Below are 13,994 nucleotides of genomic sequence, written 5' to 3'. Positions count from 1 at the left end.
GTGGCTCAGGGGGGCCCCTGCTGCTGCCATCGAGTGCTCTGCAGCCAAAGGGCACATAGGCACTGACAGCTGCCTTATTAAAACACAGATTTAAAGGCTAATTTGATGGCTAATTCTGGACTGGCTCTTTACCCTATGCATGCCCATGTAAGTGTGCCCCAGAACACCACCCAAACTATTCCTGACAAAAGTTCAAACTTTAAAAAGCCACAAGGATGTCACTTCTTTTTTTTGGCAAAAACCCCTTCACTTCAGAGCTTCGAGACTCCAGAGCAAAAGGAGGTAAGAGCAGGTTTCCCTACAGAGCACTGCAGGACGCACATGCAAAGATGTTCCTTCCCATATATATATATATACACACATATCATATAAGTGTGTGTGTACTCACATATAGATACATGCACATTTTCTATAGCCAGGCATAGTGGAGCAGGCCAGCGTGGCACATAAATCAAGCAGGCTGCCTGCCTGGCAGTGACAGATTGGTTTAGGCAGTTGCATCTAATGCAGTTTTAGTCTGGCCTTACTTGGGTTAAACAAGTCCCTGACCTGCGTAAGGCTGAAAAATAACCTGAGGAGCTGATCCTGTGGCTCATCGTACCGGGCAGCCTCTGGAAAGTGCTGCAGGCTCACTGGACGTGGCCATGCAGAGCCCACACCACTCATACACAGGAGCTTCGTTGCAGTCCCTGCAGCCACAGTCTGGGCTTGGTTTTCTTTTGTTTGAGGGGTTAAACCTGGCCGAGAGGCTCCTGCACCCGTAGAGCCCATTCAGCCTGCAGCTGGTCCAGGAAACCCGTGGGGAGACCCAAACTGCTGCACATCAGCATAGAAATGGGTATGACTTGATGCACACACAGAAGGTAAATTGAGAAGAACAACAGAAGAGAGTGCATAAAGAGCTGGAAATGGCTCCCATATGCCAGGCAGTTAGGGCTGGTGGGGGAGAAGGGGGAGAAGGGGGTGTAGGGATGCTCAGCCCCGGGTGGGGGACAGCAGCTGAGCTGCCTCCCTGGGGTTGCCCACCAAGGTGACTGGGCTAGCAGCGAAATGCAGCTGGTGGCCATCCCCAGGCAAGCGTCCATCCTCTGCGGAGGCTGGACCTCCGGCTGTTGGAGGGTATCTCACCGACTGAGAAGACCACCCAACACTATCATGGCAAAGAGGAAAGAAAGGAGGGTGTTTTTCTTCTGCGCCACCGACAGAGAGGGACCAGACAGTTTGGATAAGCTTTAGGAGCAATCCAAATAGCCTAAATAATCATCAGGCCAGATTCTTTCTGGACTGAGCAGTTGCTAGTGGTTGTTCAGAAACAAATACAAACCCAACTTTGCTCTCATCGAGTCATTCTTGAAGCACGAGATAAGCTTCATCCTCTCTGCTGCTGCTGCCAGGGTGGAAAGGGCCAGACAGTGCTCCCTTAATGAACAGCACCCTGACCCCCCTGGCAGGGACGGGCAGAGGAACGGCTGGTCCAACATCCTCTGTCTGCGATACTCCTGCCCCAGTCCCACTGGGGCCAGGGGGCACTCACTGTGGGAGGGAGCTCAGGGCCTTGAGCCCCCCAGTTTCTGCTAAAGGCTCAAGCCCTCTTGTGTTCCCGGGCTTGGGGAACCGCTGCGCTGCTGGTGTCTTCCCTGGGCATAGGATGGGGGGCAGCGGGAGCAGGCGGAGGCTGTGGGAGGCAGAGGGGCCATCAGCCCTTCCTGCCCCACATGCTGGGCTTCTGTCCCTGCGCTAAACCCCACTGAGGTGGAACGAGCATCCCTGGATGAAGGCACATGTGGGAACGAGGCACCCACACCCAACACCGGGTGCCACCTCCCCCCCGTGACAGCCTTGGGGTGGGAGTCTGCCATTCCTGGCGTTTTTTAATAGAACTTCAACTATATTTAGATCAAAAATAAATACATTCTTGGCTTGAGCACACTTCTCAATGCCTGATGAATGAGCAGGACCTCTTTCACAGGAAACTATAAAATTCCTGGGGTGACGGCTTGCCTCTGCCGGGGCGAAGGGAAGCAGAGCTCTGCGCTGCTGCTCCGCCTGCCAGCCTGTGCTCAGATGTCTTCACTTTCAGAGCAGGCTGGTCATTACTAATAACCGCACTACTGTGTTTATTATTCATGCTGTGTGGGAACAAGGAAAGAAACTCGATGATGCTGAAAACCTTATTCTGTGTTTTAAAGGAAGTGAAGCTTTGTAAGGCCCTGTTGGGTGAGGGCAGAGGACCCTGGCCTGGCTGAACCATCAGAGATGCTGTTTGGGGACAACACCTGAGTGTGGCCATTTTCTGTCACCTCTTCCCCTCGTGTTTCCCAGCACTGTAACCAGGGGTGCTTGAGGGCCTTGGCTAGTTCCTTAATTTCTCTTTACGGACTTGCTGCCCAGGAATTCATCCAGGCTGCTCCTGAGCACACCCACTCTGTGTGCCCGGGGTAACACATCCCACAGAGGCAGGCTGCAGCTCGAGTATAACTCTAGGTTTGCTTAAATGGACAGTTATTTCAGTCACTGCAGTATGTGTCTGAGTAACCTCTTGGCGGGGGGGGCCCATCTGTGACCAAAGGAACAAACTGCTGGGCGAGTGCAAAGTTTTGCACTGTCCCCCGTCCCCTGAGTCTTTGAGGGTTTATCAAACAAGTTCAGTCTTTTGACACAACAGCCCCTAAATGCAATTTCATCCAATAAATATGATAAATTGGTCGCAGCGACTGTGCTGGATTCCCGGTGGGTTTGCTCCAGCCCATAACCCAAAAACCTCCTCCATGAGAAGAGGGAGGAGGGCTTGCACCAAAGCCTACCAACCTCCCACCAGCTCCCCTGTGGCCCCAGGGCCACTGCTGCCTGCCTCAGCCCTGGGAGCTGCCAGCAGCAGCATAGGGTCTGGGGGAAGGAGCTGTGCCCTCCCTTTCCCCACTTCTTCAGCCCAGTTGAGCTTCCTCCATGTGTTGTTGCTTCTAGCACCTTTAAAATAACATTTCTTCTATCTGCTACAGCAGGTTCATTGCTTTATGTTGAAAAGCCGAAAGCATACTGTAGAAACTCTTTAAAAAACAGTATCTTCCCAGGAAAAAAAATTCTCACTGCATTGATCTGTCCATCTATCTTAGCACCGAGATTCTTCACATACTGACCCCCTGACACAGCCTGCTTTTGTGGAGAAAACTGCTCTGAATTAGGCTGCTTTTCCCTCATCTTTCCAGGTCGTGGATGGTTTTTTCCAGTGTCTGAGGCTGTGTGGGGCTCTTGCAATCTCAACATGGTAATATCATATCTGTGTTTTGAGCTTGCTAATCATCAGTCAAACTCCCATTTTAGGACATATTTTCACTAAAATGCTGCCTTATTTGGCCTTTTCCTCTCTGTGATTCCGGTGACATCACCCACCAAGCAGTCAATTCAAACAGCTATCGCCCCAGTGAGTCCCTGTGCAGCAGAGTGAGGGGGAAGGCGGGGGGCATGGGGCCAGCGTCCCCTCCGTCAGGGACCGGGAGATGGCAGGGCTGTGAGCCTGAAACATGGCCTGAGAAGCTGTGGAGTCTGTGTTTGAAGGGAACTGCCTCCACAGCACAGACTGGGATGCACTGGGATACCTCCACGGCACAGACTGGGATACACTGGGGCTCTGCTGCTGGCACATGCCCAGTGTGCCAAATCCTGCCCAGCCACCTGGGTGTGTTAAAGTGAAAACCCACCCCCAAGGTACTGCTGAGCCCCCTCTTACACACATCTCCATCACACGTGGTGTGTTACAGAGCACTCGCAGAGATGTGGTTACCAGAGCCAGCAGCTCAGATGGCCTGGCCAGGGAGGGTCGGCTCTGGCGCTGTGGGCTGCAGTGAGCTGGGTTTTTTCCATGTCAGTAGTTTTCCTCTCCCTGCCCTCCCTGCAGATCTGACCGATCCGGCAGTAATATTTACTGGTGATGAGACCAAGTAAATTGGTGGCAGCTCTGCAGTAAATTAGAGGTGCTATTTCCTCTGGTACAAGCCAGACGTCTTTTGCCCTCAGAATAACAATAAACCAGCTTCACAGCTTACATGAAAGTTTCTGTTCTAAATCCTGTTCCCCCCAAACTCCATTATTTTCTGAATAATCCACATGTACATCACACCATTTCCAGCCTCGCCTGAAGATCATCCACTGGGGGCTGCTTTCACTGTCTTGCTCCCAAAGCATTGTAGCCTGAGACCGCTCAGCAGTTGGTTGTTCATGGCTGGCAATTCTGGCTGGAAAGGCAACACCTGTCCTGACAAACATGTGACAATGAGACCAGTGTCTTAATTGTCAATTATTTACCGTGGACCTGGGGACAAGGCATTCTCCCACTGGGACAGGCTAAGAAACTACTACCAAAGTCCTGCCATCCCGTGTTTGCAGGCAGTGGAGCTGTGCTAAATGCCAGTGCTCCCAGCTCTACCACCCAGCAGACCCAGCACCGCAGCTGGGATGGCATGAGACAATTGGCTTTATTTCCCTGGGATGCCTTGGGACAACCAGCTTTATTTCCCTGCTCCGGAACTTTCTTCTTGCTGTGTCAGAAATTCACATCCCGACTCTATAAATCTCCTTTTGGCTGAAGCCCCACTATAAAAAAATCCAGCGCCAAGAGCTAATTAGAAATAAAAAGAAGACTAATTTTGAAAAATCAGATGAAGTGGGATATTTCTGGGTTAGGGATATTTCCTGATTGCATAAACCCAAACAAAACAAAACTCACATATTAATGACTCCTAAGAGATAAACCAATTTATTTTGCTACATTTAAGAATTAATCTGAGTCACTCTATTACAAGAAGTGGTTTTGCCAGCTCGTGCTGCCGATATTTCTGGCAGTAAAATGGCTGAGGACTGTTTAGTTTGGGATGTCCACTGCCACTGGCTGGGATGGGGCAGCCAGGGCCATGGTCGCACAGTGCCCATCCCTCACAGATGCTCCTTCACTCCTGCCTCAGGAAACCCTATTTTTCAGTGCCACGTACATTGTGGTTAATGAAATGTCTCAGGGAGGTGTCCTGGGAGGAAACCCTGATGTCAGCTTTCCTGGGAGGAAACCCTGATGTCATCTTATGGGTGGGGATGTGGGAGCTGATGCAGGTGCCTGTGTGTGTGGGGTGTCCTCCAGGCACCCCTCCATGTCCCTGTTACCAGAGCATGAACCCTGACAGGGAGACAACAAAGAAGATAAAGCACATTTTCCAGTGTAAGCTGTGCTGACTGAAACATGAGAGCTTAGAGAGAGGAAAAACATTAAAAAAATCCCTCTTTGAGGCAATATTAATGAAGCAGCAGCAAGAATTGCGGCAATTCCTTTGGTAGCTCCATGGGTGCTGGAGTCCCCTTGACTTCTTGCATCTATTTTTGACATGGAACAGCTCAGATGGTGAAGACATCACTGGGACTGAGAGCAGCACCAGTGGGTTATCTGCCATAGCAAAGTGCTCCTGCAATGGTTTCCCTGGCAGGGATGCTAACATGGGTCTCTGTTTAGGAAATAAATATGCAGAGCCCTGCTGATGTGCAGTTCAAGACCTTGTAGCAAAATATTGGTTGTAGGCTTGAGGTTCCTGAGGAGCGGCCAGTGATCTGAGGGTGGACACTGAGATCACAAGGCTTCCTCCATCACGCCTGCTAAATTGGAGGAAAGCAATAGAAAGACCAAATCTTTAATATCTGGCAAGGAAAACACTAAGTAGACACATGCTGTAACCGACTGAAATGCAGCATTATCAGGCTTTTTTTTTTTTTTTTTCCCACTCCTGGCCACATTACTCTGCTTCCCCAGACAGATGACATGTTGATTTGCCTGAGCTGTAGCTGGGAGCTTGTACAGTCTTACCATTGTCAAAGCACAGCCTAGCAGAGAAGCGATTTTATCTTTTGCTCTCTGCTATTTTTGCTCTTTCAGGGCTGCCCTTGCAATAGAAAAGTAATTAGTAATTGGGCAGCAGCTCAAAAGAGGTTGTGTGATTGTCTGCGGAGCTCCTTGCTTTCCCAGACAAGCAAATGTTTCTAACTCCTTATTTTGTGTAGTTCTTGGGTTCAAAATTACTGTGAATTAGTTACAGGACTCACTATCATAAAAGAGTATGTTTTTAAGGACAAGAAAATACATTAATTGGTTCAGGCACTAAGAACATATGAAATAAATTGAATTTCATTTTGGGATTAAGGAGGAAAATCTAGGGAGGCTCCAAGACAAATTTGAGAAAAATATGATAGCTGCAGTTAATTGAAGTGTTTCAACTGCATTTTTTTCTTAACCATTTCAAATTTGTTTTCCCAGAATTGGGATCTTTGACAGAGAGCTGTGATTTGGGCTCGCACACGTCACTTTATATTCGATACTTCAAAACTAACTGGAATTTTGCATCCAGCTGCAGTTAAATGCAGTGCCAGGATACGTATATTACTGTCAGCGTTTTGTTTTTACAGGGGTTTTCTGCTCATTCTTTTCCTTTCTAGTTCTCTGCTGGCTTTTCCCCAGCTGAACAACCTGGCACAGGGGTGCAGGCCCCCCTCAGCACCTGACCTCGGCTCCTGGGGAGGGTGATGCTGTCGGGGGGCACCCAGGGCACCGGGAGCACCCAGGGTGCTGCTGCCGCCGGTCTGAGGGGGCTCGGCCCTGCTTGGACCACGGTGCCTTTGATGCAGCATCTGGGTCCTGAGGCCTCATGTGGGGCAGAGGGGCCAGACCCGAAGCACGCAGTGACAACAGTGGCTGCAAATCATGGTGGTGGCCGCCGCTGTGGTGGCCTGTTTTGCCATTGCCCTGCTCCCAGCTGCTCCCACCTCAGCTCCTACCTGGGAGCGGTATCATCTCAGGGACGTGTCACCACCGCCATCAAGATGGGGCTTGTGCACTTGCTGGCATTACCAGTGAAAGATTTATGAGCTGTATGAAATAATAATAATAAAAATGTCTATTTTATTCTAAGCCACTTGAAGGCAAAGAGCTCCTTTCCGCATTAAAACAAGCAGAACAAAGGAAACACTGGGATCGTGTTCATCCTCAGAGGCACGTGGTGTAACAGCACTCCTATAAAGTTACTGCAAGGTGAGGAGCCTGCCCCTGGAGCAGGCCTTGGCAGGTTGAAATTCTGTTTTACTCAGTAAATCATAAAAAGATTTCTTTCATCACTATTACTGACTTTTGCTCAGCAGACATTAAAAACTGCAGTTAAAAATGAGAAAGCTGAAATCCAGCTGGAACTTACCTGGAGCCCTGGAGCTGCTGTTAATGGTTGTGCTGTCGCAGGGTTGTTTCTTATGAAGAGCATAAGAGCAGCAACCACACACCATTCCGCTCGAGCCAGAGGTGGAGGGTAAGTTGCATGAAATAACAACATCTGATGAAACATGGTGCAAGCTGGAGCCCGTCTATGGTACCCATCAACTCAGCAGCACTCTTGGGTGCTGTGCGATGGCGCTGAGTTTGGTGGGATTACCTGCATCGAGTTTGTACGATGCCCAGCCCTGAAATGCTCTCTGAGGGGAGTGCAGACAGAGCTGACAGCCGAGTGTCTCAGCAGAGCCCTGCCAGCCGTGTTCAGACCTGGCACTGAAGCCCAGGACACACTGATTTACCCTTGGCAGCCTCCAAAAACTCCATCGTGGCCAAATGCAGCCCCTGCTGGCTTGGGACGGAGGGGCTGGATCTGGCCATGCTCTCCTTTTCCACTGCTGTCCCCACCACTCTGGGCTTTTGGTGATAACCACATACAGCACCTCTCCTCTTCATGGTGTCCTCTCGTGCAGATCCTGGTCGCTTTTCACCCACTGAGGGGATGGTTGGCCTCTGCATGGGTGTTCAGCATTATCTTTGCATGCGACTATGGGTGTGAGCTATGAGGCAGGGGAAAGGCTTAAATAAATCAGTGTTCCAGCTCTGCAAAGCAAAGCAGAAGCGCTGGCTTATGGGAAAAGGCATCAATATGCAAACACCAAGCACAGCCCTAAACCTTTGCTGAAGGGCAGGAGGAAGCAAGAGGACACTGCTGAGATCTTCCAGTGTCACCCCCATAACATGGAGATGGGGGTGAAAGGCAGACCAGTTCCTGGTGGGTTCCCATGCCCACCCCAGGACCACCATTGTTAGAAAGTCCACCTGCGGAGGTTGGGGTGGCCCTTGGAGTGGGGGACACCGATGGAGCTGGCAGAGCTGGAGGTTTCTGGGATTTGGGCAGAAGCCCCAGGAAAAGCTATCTGCAGCCTCCTCATGGGAATTTTTGCTAAAAGCAGCCAAAACAAGAAGACTGAAAATCCTGGATGCCGAGTGAGGGGTGGGTGTTCCTACACAGACGTTGCACACTCTGCTTTCTGCCAGCCAGCAGTGGGCTGCATGAGCAAGCCACGGGCTCTCCGTAGGGTCTGCAATTAGCAGTTAATACCGAGAGGCTTGTTGCCTGAGACCATAGTCAGCCCTTTGAAAATCTATTTTATCGGAGGCCCAAAGCGATGCAATGGCTTCCTGTTACAACCAAACGCATCTGGTTTGGGTTTTCGGATTTATCCCTTGATTCCTGCCATAAGGGGCTGGTGCCTTGCCAACCCATTGTCTCTCAGTTGGAAACAGATGGTATGGGCTAAAAATGTGATTGTGTTCAAAACCAATTCAGAGTATTTAATGTCAACCTGCTGGCCAGATGCATTTTGAGAGCCACCTGAGTGCTCTGTCCCCGGTTGGTGGCTGCACCATGGACCTGGGGACAAGGTGCAGACAGACACACGCAGGCTCAGGACCCATCCCCACTCCCAGTCTGACCGCACGACCCCAGGGCAGACAGACCCTGCCTTTGAAATCCATAAACCCATCCATTTCCATGCTAGAACTGTAATTTTCCAGACCCTGATTTACCTCTGCCTGGAGTTTTTTCTCAAACTAAGTGAAATCAAGAATCAAAGGTGATCTGAGAACTTAACTCTGATGGAAAACTTACTCCTCCTTGGAATAGGAGAAATAGATTAATACTCACTTTCATGGCAGCCTAAGTCACATTTTTGGTGAATAAGAAACCATAAAGAACAGCTACTTCACGGAAGACACATTTATCCCGATAAAACATTTTCTTCAAAACTGGTTGAAATTTAGCTTTAGAGTTTTGCAGAGCTACTGATATTTCAAAATTTGTTCTGATTAAAAAAAAAAAAAAAGCCATGACTTTTTTTTTCTCCAAGCAACAGCATTTGTAGGAAAACACTTGAATAATCCTGGCTTTCTTTTGGTGAAAGATCCTGGGGCAACTTTTCTGGTTCTGTAAATAGATATTGTCCTCTAAAGCCTCTGTGCTTTGCCATGAAGAGTGTTGACTACAGTCTCCATCTCTCCAGGACTTGTGCTTGCAACAGCCTGGACTCTTTCTCCAAGCTGTTTTTCAGCCTCCAAAGCCTGATGCCAGAATTCTTTGCTCCAGGCAGCGTGGGCCAGGTTTTCCCTGCCGCTACTTGACTGGCTGCAGCAAGTTTCCACAGGGGAATGTGACCCAATGAGTTTAATCAAAGGGCACTTCTATGCTCTTTCAAAGTGTAGATGTAAGTCACACGAGGGACTATTGACTGGGATACGACAACCAGAAATCCGATGCAAAATCTAAATGCCATGCCTTGCTGAAGTGTTTAAAGCCAGACCAAGAAAAGAAAAATTAATATAAAAGGAAAGAAAGGTTTGCTCTTGAAGATTTAAGAGTAGGCTGCAGCCTCAGATAGATCAATTACTTTCAAAGTGCCCATAGGGTATGAAAGATAAAAGGATGGGATTTCTGGAAAAAGTAAAACAAAACAAAACAAAATTGGGCCACTGATGCCATCAACTGCACCCCGCCCCTTCCGATGGGAAAAGGCATTGTCTGTGACACCAGCTTCATTTCTGCAGGTACCAAAAGAGGTTCCTCTTTAAGAGCAGCTTTACTTACTATTGTAAACAGATGTCTGTGTCACAATATTATGGGCTGGGCGTATCAAGGACCAAGCAGCAGGGAAGGGCAGTGTCAATATTGAGAGGCTGCGGGCAACTGGGCACTGATCCCTCCCAGCCAGGCCCTCGCTGGACAACAGGAGGAAACTGGTGCCAGCCGGTGTGGTTTGCATGTGGCATTTGCCATGGTTAGGAGAAAGCACATACCATTTGTTGATCTTTTATGGTTTAAATATTGTGCCCGTCAGTCAAGTAAATTCTTGTATATTCTAAACAAAGCAGAAGATGCAGTTTCCTTGCTGGTTGCTTTCAACTGTAAACACTAGGATTTGATTTGTCTAAACTTTTGTCCTTTTGGGGGAAAAAAAAAGTCTTAAAGGATAAGATATTTGTAATTTTTTCAGTTTGTTTGTACTAAAATTCAAAAGGCTCTTCTTTTGACTGGTGTGCCTCAGTGAGCGCATCCCTGCCACGCTGGGGAGGGCAAACGTGGGTGCCGGGCAGCGTGGTCACCCAGGCTGGCGCTAGGGCAGCTTCCAAAATCCCCAGGAAATCCTTGGGGTGGCCTCTCCTCAGGGACTGATTCCCTGGGGGTTGGATTATTCCCTCTTTATTCATATTTAGTGGTGCCTTGGGGATCTGCTGAGTTGCTGACATAACCGAGTTTTATCAAGAGCGTTGGCATTTCCCCAGGCAGCTGCTCCCTGCACTGTGGCAGTGGGACAGCAATGAGCAAGTGACAGCGAGAGCTCTTGGTGTCCCTTTACTTTAACCCAACATGTCATATTGAGACGAAGCCTCACCCCAGGTCTGCACACATGGCTGTGACCTGGGGGGCTGCGGCCAGGTTGGGAGCAACCAGGGAGGGAGTGGGGAGCTTCTCCCAGGATCTGGATGCCAGCTGGGATGCCAGGCTCACTGGTGCTTGGGCTGCCCATGGACAGCAAAAGCAGCTCTGTGGGTAGGGCAGCTCCGGTTGCAGCGATGTGGCAGGAGGCAGCCCCCAGTTGTACGATTTTGGGAAGGCAGCAGGCAACCTGTGTAGCTTTGGGGATGGGGCAGGAACAGTAGTGGCTGAAAACCTGGTGGGGGAGCAGCTGGGGGATGGCAGTGCTTCCAAAAACTGAATCCAAGTGTAGGATTCCCCCTACCAGCTTTTCTCCCGGCTGTGTTTAATAATGCAGACAGATGTCAGAGCCCAACTGTGCTCTGCGGTCAGCATCCCCTGGCTCTGGCACCATGGGGTTTAACCCCTGGGGAGTGGGGTGCGTGGCCAGGCTCGAGGGGCTGCAAGCAAGGCCAGTGAGCTGGGGAGAGCCAAGGGTTGTGCTGCTGAGGGCACGCTGGAGCCTGGTCAGCAGACGGCCCACTGCAGCCTTGGCTGGAGCTCCTCTGACAGCACCGGGCACCCCTGCCATCAGGTGTTGGCAGAATGATAAACCCTGCTGGAGTACTTGATCTCCCTTGAAAAGTCCCTGGAAAGTGGGTAAATGTTGCTAAGTGTCACAAATTCACATATTCCAGCCTGCAAACAGTAAGGGTCTCTGTTACAAAAAATGCTAACGTCACCTAGAGCAAACCAGGATCAACAGGAAATATTTTTAGTGTGGCTCTGAAGAAGAATTATTGTGGGAGGCTGAGGTAAGGAGAGATCCTGAGTGCTGACCCATGGTCAGTGCAGCTCTGCCACATCCCCAGGGACGAGCTCACCCCATCTCGGAGCCGGAGGACACCAGGGCAGCAATGGGTTTAGACGAGTTGTAATGGAAGCCTTCAGAAAGAGTCAGGTTCTCCTAAAGGCATTCACTGTCACAAGGGCTTTTCTCTCTGCTTGCTCCCAGTCTTTTCTTTTGGACAGTTATGGCTAAGTCCTGCATTTAAAGAGGTATCTTAGAGATCTAACATCTGGTGACGAAGATGGTGTTCTGGATGCTGATATGTCAAGGTAACACCTCCACATCCTTTGGGCAGTGTTAATATTTGGACAGTGTTAAAATATAACCAGCCTTTCTTAGTTTAGATTAATGCCCTGGCTGCACCCCAGTCCTCGCCCGCCTGTGAGACACTGCCTGGATTTCCTCCCGCTCCTCAAGCAGCAAAGGGCTTAGGGCTTGACACTGGCACTTGGTATTTAAACAAAATGCACATTAATATCTGCGGAAGTAATGCCTGAGTAATAGCTGCAGGAACAGACACGATTAAGGGCAGTGGAGAAAAACAATTAAGCTGATCAGCCAAAATATTAGGAAAGCAATTCTGCAAATACCATTTTTTGTCTCTCTCAAAAATAAAGAAGGAGCCTGAGGTTGCTGGGTGCTGTGTTCTGAATATTCATGGAGTATTACTGGTCCTCAGGCAGTGCTCATTTGCACTGAGGATCAGGAAGGCCACCAACTGTTAACCTTTGCAATTTAGTCTTTCATTTCCCGCATTAGTACCCGATGGAAAAAGCTGAAAGTGGCAGTCATGGGGTATTAGTCCTGGTATCAGCTGCATGAAATCAGGCTGAACTCCCTTGTTTGCCTGAAGAGAGGAAGCCTGGGCCTGAGTCTGGGGGGAGAAGACGAGGGTTTTCTCACATCCCGAGAGCACCAGCCCCTGGGGTAGGGGGAAGCACGGACAGGGACAGACAGACAGCCAGCATTCCCATGGGACAAATGGTGTGACTGTTCCTCCTGGGAGAGATGGAGGCCAACATGAGGGATGCGCTTGTGACCAGCCTTGAGGGCATCAGGTCCTGGTTGGGTCATGTTTGTTTTGACTTAGGTAGTCAAGATTAAACTCAGTCATTTAAAAATTAGATGCAAAGAGCTACTGACTGAGCCTGCAGGCACTGGGGGAATGTGCATGCTTTCACCTTTACACTGTGTCACAGGAAGGCAAATAAACCTTGGCACAAAACTAGGAGCCATTTTGGTGCAGGTAGACTATTTGAGAAGGGTTATTTTTCTTGCCGGGCTCTTGCCTTCCAGCACTTCCAGGCTCTCCTGCCTGGCTCGCTCCTCCTTTACTGGGCAAACCTCCCTTTCTCCACCACTTGTGGGTTCTTCTCTGGGTCCAGTGACCAACATGGGTTGCTATGTGATGGATGTCGGCATATATAGGCTGGTGCTGCTGAAAGCAAGCGATTCCTCCCCAGAGCCAACCATCAAACTGCAATGTGGCTGTTGCTTCAAAGACGGAAAACCGAATCACCAAACAGTGCAGATCTGGAATTACTCATGCTGTGTAAAGTGGGAATACAGGAAGGTACTAATTTTCTGGGCGATCTAAAATATAAGCTTGTATGTAGAGACAGAATAGTCTCCTGTAGCTCACTATGAACCTATTCTGGCATGAAGTGGGGATGGCTGAAGGCTCTCGCTGGTTTGCAGACCCAAAGAGCAGATCTACGCACCCCCTCACTGGTACTGCTGTCTCCCTGGTATCAGCTGGGATGGAGCTGGGCAGTGCCTGCATCCCGCCAGGTCCAACCCGCGGTGCAGAGCGGGTTTGCCAGTGAGGCAGTGAGCAGCCAGGCTGCAGCGGGGCATGGGGCATGCTGCGTCCCGTTTCAGGTCCCGTCCCCCCCTCGCTGGGCTGCCTCCGCCCTCGGCACTCGCCTGGGAGGTGCGGTTTGGCATTGCAGGGAGTGGAAACACCCATGGAAAAAGCAACCCGAGAACAGCACGGCTCTGTCTGTCCTGCGGCCCAGCTTGTACAACAGCCATCTGTTCGCTGGCCACTGCGTTTGGAGGAAGCGCTGGTGAATTAAAGGCTGAGGAATAAAATGTTTCATTTCGGTCTGTGGCATGTGCATGTGTGCAAGGGCAGCAGGAAGCATGGAGGGCTCTGGTTGGCTTTTCTCCACCCCCAAAGGAAGACGTAACTCCAGCATTGTGCCCATGCAAGGCCACACAGATGCCTGACGGGATCTACGAGCCAAACTGGCTCTGGGGAAGTTCCTGACTACGGTCCAGCTCCACGAGACCAACACAACCCAAAATCGCAGCCCCTGCGCTACCGACTGCTGGATGCTGCCCATTGCTGGGCAGGTAGGGATGGGGAGGAAGAGCCTCCCCGTGCTGCCAGGGGTCGC

Source organism: Strix aluco, chromosome 11, assembly GCF_031877795.1.
Source record: "Strix aluco isolate bStrAlu1 chromosome 11, bStrAlu1.hap1, whole genome shotgun sequence".
Classification (NCBI taxonomy): Eukaryota; Metazoa; Chordata; class Aves; order Strigiformes; family Strigidae; genus Strix; species Strix aluco.
Note: the sequence above shows the minus strand (reverse complement) of the source record.